This window comes from Pygoscelis adeliae, unplaced genomic scaffold (assembly GCF_000699105.1).
Source record: "Pygoscelis adeliae isolate BGI_AS28 unplaced genomic scaffold, ASM69910v1 Scaffold168, whole genome shotgun sequence".
Lineage (NCBI taxonomy): Eukaryota > Metazoa > Chordata > Aves > Sphenisciformes > Spheniscidae > Pygoscelis > Pygoscelis adeliae.
The window spans coordinates 366,330-376,645 of NW_008825566.1; positions in this window are offsets into that span (position 1 = coordinate 366,330).

Sequence of the window (10,316 nt, forward strand, 5' to 3'; positions counted from 1 at the left end):
GTTCCTCCCCTTCTTTTTTGTTCATGTTTAAAAACTGCTCCCCCCCCCCCCCCCCATACTCCAGTGGCTAATCATTACTTTGGATAAAGGGTTCTGTTAGTGAGTTAGTACACCTGTACCCACAAACCACTTTGCAATTTCCAGTAAGAAAATAAAATCAAAATTACCAAACTGGATTTAGTTTATTTCAAAGGAAAATAAGGGTAAGCAGCTTTTTTTTTTTTTTTTTTTTGTCTACGAAGATAGGAGCTACCTGGCTTAAAGGATGTAATTTTCTAAAAGTGACATTTTTTTGTAGTCTTATGAACACAGTACTAATAAATAAAAACTTTCAACAAAACTGCACCATGTAGTCATAATCCAAGCTGGTACCTCTAAAGAGCCTCAAGTGGACAGATGTGGGAAAGGGGAGTATCAGATGGGTTTCATTTGTGATAAACGATGTTTGAGACTAGTGCAAATAGTTTCATTTAGTTCTCTGTTCAGGATCGTGTGATGAATCAGTGTGTGAGTGAGGAGTAGGTAACGGGCCAGATTTTTTCATATATGTGACTTGTGGCTGCTTTATTATGTGAAGCTAAGGTTAGCAACTCTGTAGGGCTTGATATACCATGACTGAAATTCTTGGGTGATATTTTCGGGTGATATGAAATTCCTTATGTCTCCTGTTATCCTGATGTTGGAAAACCTAATCAGGGTTGTGGGTTGCCTGTAATACAATGATTACTTTCCTTATTTCTTATTCTGTCTATATATTTTTTCTTTTTTCTTCTTTTCTTTTCACTGTGTACTGACTAGGAACAAAGGAGGCTTTTTTAGATTGTCACTTTTGTTTAAATTTTCCTCTCTCCCCCTCCGCACCTCCCCAGTGATTATAAACCCATTGCAGCAACTGAACTGCGGTGTGATGGTGCAGCAGAGGTGTACAAATATATTTTGAGTGATAAATGACTGCTGAAGTGCCATTACAAACCAGCACTGCTGTTATGCTTACTTCACTACGTTTTGAATTTGTTGTTGGTTTTTTCTTTTATCTAATCACTCTCAGAATTCACCTACTTCAGAGCGGGGGTGACATGTTGCATATTAAAAGATGCCTTCTTTCATTTTTCTTCTCACCTTTCATGCTCAGAATCTCGTAAATTCATAAGCTGGAAAGGAGATAGGCTATGTGTTGTATTTGCTGTCCTTGAGCAGTCAGTCATGATTTCTGTTAACAAAATCTGCACTGATGTTTACACCAGCAAATTGACTGTGCAGTTTCTGTTTCATTAAATTAATTGGATGACATTTCATACCTGTTTAGGGCAATAGAAATCCCAGAACACTTTTTTGTTTGTTTGTTTCAGAATGAAATTATCTAATTTTATATCTATCTCCCTTCATTCCTTTTCTTCATTTCCGCCCTTTCATTACTATCTCCTCTCCTTGTATTCATTACTAACTTCATATCCCTGTTTTCTCTAGTATCCATCCTTTCATGACAACACTTCAACAGTTTTAATCCAGTTATTTATCTTCCTTGAAGTTAATTTGTGTGTCCAGTTTCAGATGGATTCCCTGCAGTTTATATGTTGCAACTTTTAGATAGTTATTCATCCAGAAGGCCAGTTGTTTGTATTTGACTCTTTACTGCCCAGGACACCATACTTATCAAACAATGTACTTATCAAACATCAAACCCCATGAGGCCCATGAAAACCTCATGAAGTTCAACAAGACCAAGTGCAAGGTCCTGCATCTGGGTCGGGGCAATCCCCAGTGTCAGTACAGATGGGGGAGATGAATCGATTGAGAGCAGCCCTGCCGAGAAGGACTTGGGGATACTGGTGGATGAAAAATTGGATATGAGCCAGCAATGTGTGCTCACAGCCCAGAAAACCAGTCATGTCCTGGGTTGCATCAAAAGAAGTGTAGCCAGAAGGATGAGGGAGGTGATTCTGCCCCTCTGCTCTGCTCTTGTGAGACCCAACCTGGAGTCCCGCATCCAGCTCTGGAGTCCTCAGCACAGGAAAGACACGGACCTGTTGGAGTGAGTCCAGAAGAGGGTCACAAAAATGATCAGAGGGATGGAACACCTCTCCTGAGAGGAAAGGCTGAGAGTTGGTGTTGTTCAGCCTGGAGAAGAGAAGGCTCCGGGGAGACCTTATTGCAGCCTATCAGTACTTTAAAGGGGGCTTATAAGAAAGATGGGGTGAGACTTTTTACCAGGACCTGTAGTGAAAGGACAAAAGGCAATGGATTTAAACTGAAAGAGGGTAGATTTAGATTGGATATAAGGCAGAAAGTTTTTACGATGACAGTGGTGAGACACTAGAACAGGTTGTGGATGCCCCATCCCTGGAAGTGTTCAAAGTCAGGTTGGACAGGGCTTTGAGCAAGCTTATCTAGTGAAAGATGTCTGTGCCCATAGCAGAAACGTTGGAACTAGATGACCTTTAAAAGTCCCTTCCAACTCAAACCATTCTATTATTCTATGATTCTATGCAGGCAGCAAACTCAGAGCTACAGAAGAAAACTAATACTTGAGGAATTTAGCACTACATTATACATATTTTAAATGTATACCATTGTTTGGTATCAAGATATTTATTTTCTTTCTACTTGCTAATTTTTTTTTTAATGCTACTGTTGCAATCTTTATATACCTATTCTTGCAATAGCTGCTTTCCCTTCCTACTGACTCAATTTCTCCCACTTAGTGGTTTATATCATCGTTACTTCTTTTCTTTGTCTATGGTATGACCCAGTGCTGTACTTTGCCAGCACAATCAAACAGAAAATCCAGCTTGCCTTTCACCTTTTACCACGTTCCACTCCTGTCAGCTCAGCTGTCCAAGAGAATTATTCATAGAACACCGAAGTAAAAGGGGTATCTTGTCACATCTGTATGTTCTTAGTGCAACTATTATTGTGAATTATACAGTTACATAATCATTAATTACTCTTGAAAAGGTCATATAGTTGATCCCCTGTATCTAGGCAGAATCAACCACAGCTAAGCTTTTCCTATCAGATATTTGTCTAACCTACTTAAAAAAAAAAAAAAAAAAGAAGAAAAAAACCCCAAACCTTTTTAATGAAGATGTCGCTATCTACTACATTGACAATCTACTCCTTGCACAGGTATCATTACCCCTGAAATGGCTGATCTAAATCCTTTTTATTGCAGTAAAGCTCATAATTTTGGGGGAAATCGATGAAATGAACTACACATTTAGGTGCATTTAGGATGTATGGGTATCTGCATTGTTCTGAGCCCTTCTAAAATCCAGACAGAATCACACAGTGTGTAACTTTCGTGTGCAGGAAGATTTATAGTATTTTGTTCATTTTATGAATAAAAGAACCAGTGATAGGATTGCCCTCAATTTCTGATCCACAACTTACTGGATATTACTGTTAACTTATCATCTGAAGTTGTCTAATTTTTCCTTGTCTTCAGACCTCTGGTTACTGTTAATTGTACCTTCTTAGACTGCACAAAATGGTTCCTCTCCATTCATGACACGTTAAAATTGTGGAAGTCTCTTAGCCAAAGTATACATATTTAGTCCCTTGATCTTAATTTTGGTTTCCTAAGCAAGGTTGTTGATACTCTCTAAGAACTTCTTCAGCTAACAGTAAGTCACAAAGTTCAAACTCCAAAAATAATTGCAAGTTATTTTTTCACAAAAATGTTATACCATTCCAGATTAAGAATTTCAGAGACTAAGGGCTACTGATCAGCTGAAAAGATAGCTTGGAGGGTAATAATACATAATTTCCAAAATTATCTAATATTCTCTTGCCCCGGCTGAAGGGTTTCTCTAAAAGGGTCTCTCTACCTCTCGAAAAAGGAAATATGTTTCAGTTTCCACGGCTTACTACACTCCAGATATTGTTAATATGTCTTGGATATTATTTGTATGATGTAGCAAGTAAAATATGAAAAATGTTTGGGAAACACTAAATATTGTTATAGCTACTAAGGTAAAACATCTTGATGTCATCATGAATCTCTTCTGCTTTTTAACCCCCCTTCTGAAAAATGAGAGGCTCAAAAGCACATTTCACATCCCCTTGAGAGCCATCCATTTCTGTCAGTATAAGCTTTTGCTAAAAATTTAGTTCATAGTGTTACAGAGATGAAAGAGTAATTTTTTTTTTTCTAGTATTAGTTTTTGCCCAGAGGCTAAACAGACCCTGTGTGAATTTCAAAATGTTTCTCAGATCTGTGAGTTGACATTATTTTTAAAATCTTGTTTTCCTTTCTTTTGCTCTTTTCTTTCTTTTACAATCTTCTACATTATAAGCAGAGTTATTAAGTCTATCTATTATTAAGGTTGACTGACATTTTCTATTATAACACCTTGTTTTCAAAGGCCTGTAATTTTGACAAAGCATAACCATAGAGGCTAAAAATTTACTTGCCAAATGACTATATAAGGTTGATTTCCTGCTTGCTTGCTTCAACAAAATCAATTCTTCCGTTTCTTAACAATAGGACATAGGGAAATATTGTTTTCATATATTATAAAAATTATTGCAAACATTTTTAAAGAAGGTCTAGCACCTTCATTTGTAGAAAGAAGAAATTGAAATTTATAGAATGAGTTGTTTTTCTGGGGGGAAAATAAAAGTCATTTATCATTCTTATGAATATCCTCTAAGTGGGATCAAGTCTACAAAACTTGATGAACAAGTGAGAAATCTTTTTTTTTGTTTTTGTGCTCAGTAAAGATTTTTTTTTTTTTAATTGTAGCTAAATTTGCAACTCAAATCCACCTAAACTGAACCACCCAGTCAGACTAAAGAAAATGTTGGAGCAATGCACTGTGATTGGATGAACACTCAGCTAACATAAGTACCCCATGCCTTTGCTAACCTCTGCTTTAGAGGTCCAGGCATTAGATTACCTAACATTATGAGAGATTGTTTAAAAGGATGATTTCTGAAAATCCAGATCACTGAATAAAACTCTAATAATAACCAGCTTTCTAAAAAAAACCCCAAAACATTTTTTCCCCCTCTTTCTCTCTTCCCTTCAATGAAAGAGGAATTTTGCTGTTTGGGGACTCTGAGTTTCTCAGAGAAATGTAAAGGAAAAATCACGTATGTTCTGCTTCAGGTAATTTTTTTGGGAAAAGCTCTGTGAAGCTCCCGCTGCTCAGTGAATATCATCCACCTTCCACAACTGGTTCCTGCGTTTGCTCCCACCCACCTTGCAAGGAGTCCTAAAGCTCCCTTTTACTCCATTGGTCACAAATCAGAAAAGGAATCCAGCTCTACGTTCTTGAAACCTGTTTTTTCTGTGCTCCACTGAGGCTGGTTATGGAGAGAAAAGGAAGACAGAGCAGTGAAATGAAGGTTTGTGGTGATCTTTGCCTCTGTCCTATGAATCTATGTTGATCTAGAACTGAATGGAGAACAAGCCATAGTGGGGTTTAGTGCAGTTCACTGGCAGTAAGAGAACTTCACCCTGAGATGAGAGATCAAACCAGGTAGCTGCATCTACACTTTTAAAATAAACAGAGCATAGGCTCAAACATTGTTTTATAATAGTCCTAGCTGATAAATTGTTAGCCCGTTCCCTAGTATGGGTTTTGCCTGAGTTAGCAAGCACTCCCTGGACAATTCATAGGCATGGGGAATTACCATAGGCCACAGAACTTCCCTGTGTGCAATATAAATGTAACCACCCTGTTTTAGTGACCAAGAGAGTTTAGCTATGTGGATGCAAGACACACTGTCATCTTGCCTAAGGATTAGAAAGTGTTCCCCAGATAATATTGTTTTCTAATACAGATGTAGCCTTTATATCACACTTACACAATGTCCTGATCAGAGAGTGTTTGGAAATATTTAATTTTTCATAAGATTTGAATGTGGCGTAAGATTATAGCTTCCTACAATCTGAGAATACACATGCCTGGTGTGTGTGCCAAGCTCTCAAGGCTGAGGCTAGGGTGGGACATTAAGAACAGCCAGGCTTATAAGCCACTGACAAAGATGAGCACAGCCTTGGCTGCCATTGTAGAAAATGCCATATTCAGTGACAAAGCCAATTAGAAAATTCCCTCCCTCCTTTCCTGTGCCACTTGTTCTGCCCTTATTCTTTAATTTAGTGTCCCCTCCACTGTACCTGTAGAGTTGTCCATGAATTCATGTAAACTGTTCCATCGAGCCAATCTGGGTCAAATGTGAGAGGATTTAGTCTAGGGGATTTTTTTCAACAGAGTTCCTTCTTTGCCACTCAGTTTTGGACAGGTAGTGTTCAGCCCTGACTTTCAGTTGTATTAAACTTCCCTATGATGTTTTGAGTTAAATGAGGTATTCCTTTGCAATGCAGCATGACTATAGGTTACTGAGGAGTGTCATGGCAGAGTCACTGCATCTCAGTGGCAGATGTGATTTTTTATGTCCTTGGGTATCTGAATGGTGAATATTAAATGTTACTAGGTGTTATTGATAAATACAATGATGTGAATGTTCTCTTTTTTAAAAGAAATGGTGAATTAAATTAAGACATTAAATCAAAGATAAAACCACTTGAAGATCATCAGAGATTCAATTTTGTAATTAGTAGATGGATATTATTTCCATATTGTGGTCTATTTTCTTCTCTCTTTATAGTTAGAGTAAACTGACATGGAATTCAGGAAGTCCAAAGATACAGACAGGGCATTTACAGGTATTTTAAAAGTTCTGTATCTTTGAAAAATAATTCAATATATGATGCATTTGCATTGCACGCTCTTACTGCATAACAAATATAGGACAGTTTACAGCTCTTTCATGTGCAAATTACCTCAAATATATTATAGAGAAAGAACATGGGCTTAGGTCTTATCACAAACTAACAGAACAAGAAAGTGGCAATCATAAATATTGAAGTCAAGTGTTCTTCTACTCCCCAAAGGTAGCTAACAAATGATATATTAACCAGCCAGCAGTGGAATATCCAATGTTGTTTTCAGGTGAGGGAAAACCAACCAAACCCCATGCTGCACTATCGTTTAACACTTCCTAAACACACTGTCTGTAGCACTTTGTTCTATACAAGCAAGTTCTTCAAACTGTGCTGGGCAAGAAATTTTTATGATCAGCAGGAGAGGATCAGCTTGCTCCTAGAAAGACATCAGCACAACCTGGTGTGAACAGCAGGGGCCTGGAAATTCTTATTTACACAACTCTATCCATTCAGCCCTTTTGAGTAAATGGCGATTTGTTGTAAAAGCTTGTGTCACAGCCTCACCAAGCTCTCTGCTGCGTGTCAACTCATCTGCAGAGCCAGAATAGAAGAATGCAAACATAATAATAACAATAATTATAAAAAGTCTTAGAAATAAAACATGGAGTGGCTGTGCTATGTAGACACAGGTTACTGAAAAGGTCAATGTAGTTCATTACTTTCCTCTGGTGCATTGAATATAGTCTGTATCCTATGAACTGACACAGGAAACTACTGTAGCTTGCTGTTTCTTAAATAGATATCACAGTCTCAGAAACACAAATTATTCTGGCATTAGAATCATTTGGTTTTGTGACCCAAATGTTACCCCTTGACAGTTTTTCCAGCACTACATTTCAGCACTATGTTGTTTTTCTCTGTACATAGATGTATGATATGTAATGATGCTATTGCAATTTCTATGTTCTTTAAAAATGTATTATTAAAAGACATTGTTAGATAAATGGCTTGAACATAAGGCAATATAACATATCACTTTTTTTAGCTGGAATATGGTCCTAGTGCAATTAGTCACCTCACACGCTATTCTGATTTATCATTTTAGCATTTTTCCAATCAAGAATTTCTAAAAAACCCAACCAGATCTCAAAATATATTTTTTGGCTAAACCACTTTACTCATCAGCTCTATCCTCCCTACTTCATAAAAGGAAGTTTAGGTAAATAGTTGCCTCATAAAATGTTGTGTGTAGAATAGTATTTTGGAAGAGACTTTTATATAACAGTAAGTAAATGCAAACTTATCTCCTGGCATTCACCAGATACGTACTCTGGCAGTAAATCAGCTCTTCTGACACAATGTTTGTGATGACATAGAACTCAGACATGTGGCAGTAACAGACAACACTACACTGAACTTCAACATTTACTCAGTTGAAGAAAGAGAGCATAAGCTATGAATAAAATATCATGCTTTTTTTTTATTCTCTAGTTTTATAAATATCTTTCAAGGAATGTAATTTTTTTTTCTTTCTCTTGTATGAGCGTTGCTTCACTTACACTTCCTGCTTGAACTGGTAGGCATCACAAGGTTAGCCCTGGACAAGCAACATATACCTTTCAACATGACTGGTCAAGAGTGCTGCCTCGCACCATGGACTCAGCTGTATGGCAGGAATAGCAGTAACTTGGCTTGCTCACTCCTCTCAGATATGTCTCTGATGGGCGAGAGTTTCTCTTTTCAGGGAGCATTCACTAGTGCTATTCTGCAAGAAAAAAATTCTTGCCAACTGCACTGAATATGTGTGTCTAAAAAATCCAGAAGAGATTGTGTGGTTTTACACTCCACTGCCAAATACCTGGCCTGATGTTAACATATAGGAGATGTGAATACCCAGTGATCTCAGAGTCCATATAAGAGAATTGTAAACCTCACCGGCAGAAAAAGGAAAATGCTCATCAGATTGCTGGCTTCACTGTTGTCTCGGAGTGCTTATTTAAGAGAGGGCGAGCAGAACTAGAAAGCTGATGAGGTCTGCAGTTGTATTATTAATATCAGATTTTCAGAACAAAATGAGGTGGTGCTTCCTCGCCATAGCCTTTCCACTGATTTTTTAAAAAAACGATACTGTAATTTTTCTCAGTATGACCTGAAAGACATTAAGGACATCTTAATTTTCATACATCATGCTTTTGATACACATTTTCCTCAATACCTGATATAGTATTGTGTCCTGGTGGTTAAACCACAACATATTGCAAAGTTCAGTGTAAAACATAGTAAGGCAAAAGTATCAATCTTCCAAGAACCAAAGGTAAATTATCCTCCTAATGGCAGGCAGTTTACTGTCTGTCTCTACCCTGAGGTGTGAAACATCTAATTTCTCATTATAGATCCCATTCAATGTAGTATCAGATGATACAATCAAACCTGTTGAAACAGTCATACAGTATTACTGTGATACCTATGTTCAGCTTCAGGGTTGAAGAGGGTATTACTCTAGACAGGAGTAACATGCAGTAATATGGGAAGGATACTCAAGGAAAAGAAGTAATTGCTAAACACTATGGAAAAAAACCCTCTATTTGTAACAAATCTGTGTATAAAATGAAATAATTCATTAAAACAGATGTATAGATATTGTCCAAAGTGGCTTCCTAACCTGGCGCCCTTCTATTTTAAAGGCTGGCTTCTGTGATTTAGATTTAATTTCATAGAATCGCAGAAAGGTTGAGGCTGGCAGGGAGCTTTGGAGACTTGTCTACTCCAAATCCCTGCTCAAAGAAGGTCAACCAGAGCAGGTTGCTCAGGGCGGTGTCAAGTCAAATTTTTAATATCTCCAAGGGCAGAGACTTCACAACACCTTTGGGCAACCTGTTCCACTGTTTGACCATCTTCAGAGTAAAAACTGGTTTTTTTTTTCCTTCTATTTAAATAGAATTTCCTGTATTTCTGCTTGTGCTTATTGCTCCTTGTCCTTTCTCTCTGCACAACTGAGAAGAGTCTGGCTCTGTCCTCTTTTAACCCTTCCTTCAGGTATTTATATACATTAATTAAGTCCCCCCAGAGTCTTCTCCAAGCTAAAAAGTCCCAGCTCTCTCAGCCTTTTCTCAGAGGAGAGATGCTCCATACACTTAATCATCTTTGTGGCCCTTCATTGGATTCTCTCCAGTATCTCCATGTCTCTTCTGTACTGGTGAGCCCAGAACTGGACCCAGCACTCCATATGTTGCATTACCAGTTGTCGTGGTTTAACCCCAGCCAGCAACTGAGCACCACACAGCTCTCTCCCTCCACCCCAGTGCAATGGGGGAGAGAATTGGAAGAGTAAAAGTGAGAAAACACATGGGTTGAGATAAGAACAGTTTAATAATTGAAATAAAACAAAGTAAAATACTAATATTAATACTACTACTACTACTACTACTAATAATAATAATAATAATAACAATAATAACAGAAGAATATAGAATCATAGAATCATTATTAAGATTGGAAAAGACCTCTAAGATCATCGAGTCCAACCATCGACCCAACACCACCATGCCCACTAAACCATGTCCCTAAGTGCCGCTTAGGGATATGGTTTAGTGAGCATGGTGGTGTTGGGTCGACGGTTGGACTCGATGATCTTAGAGGTCTT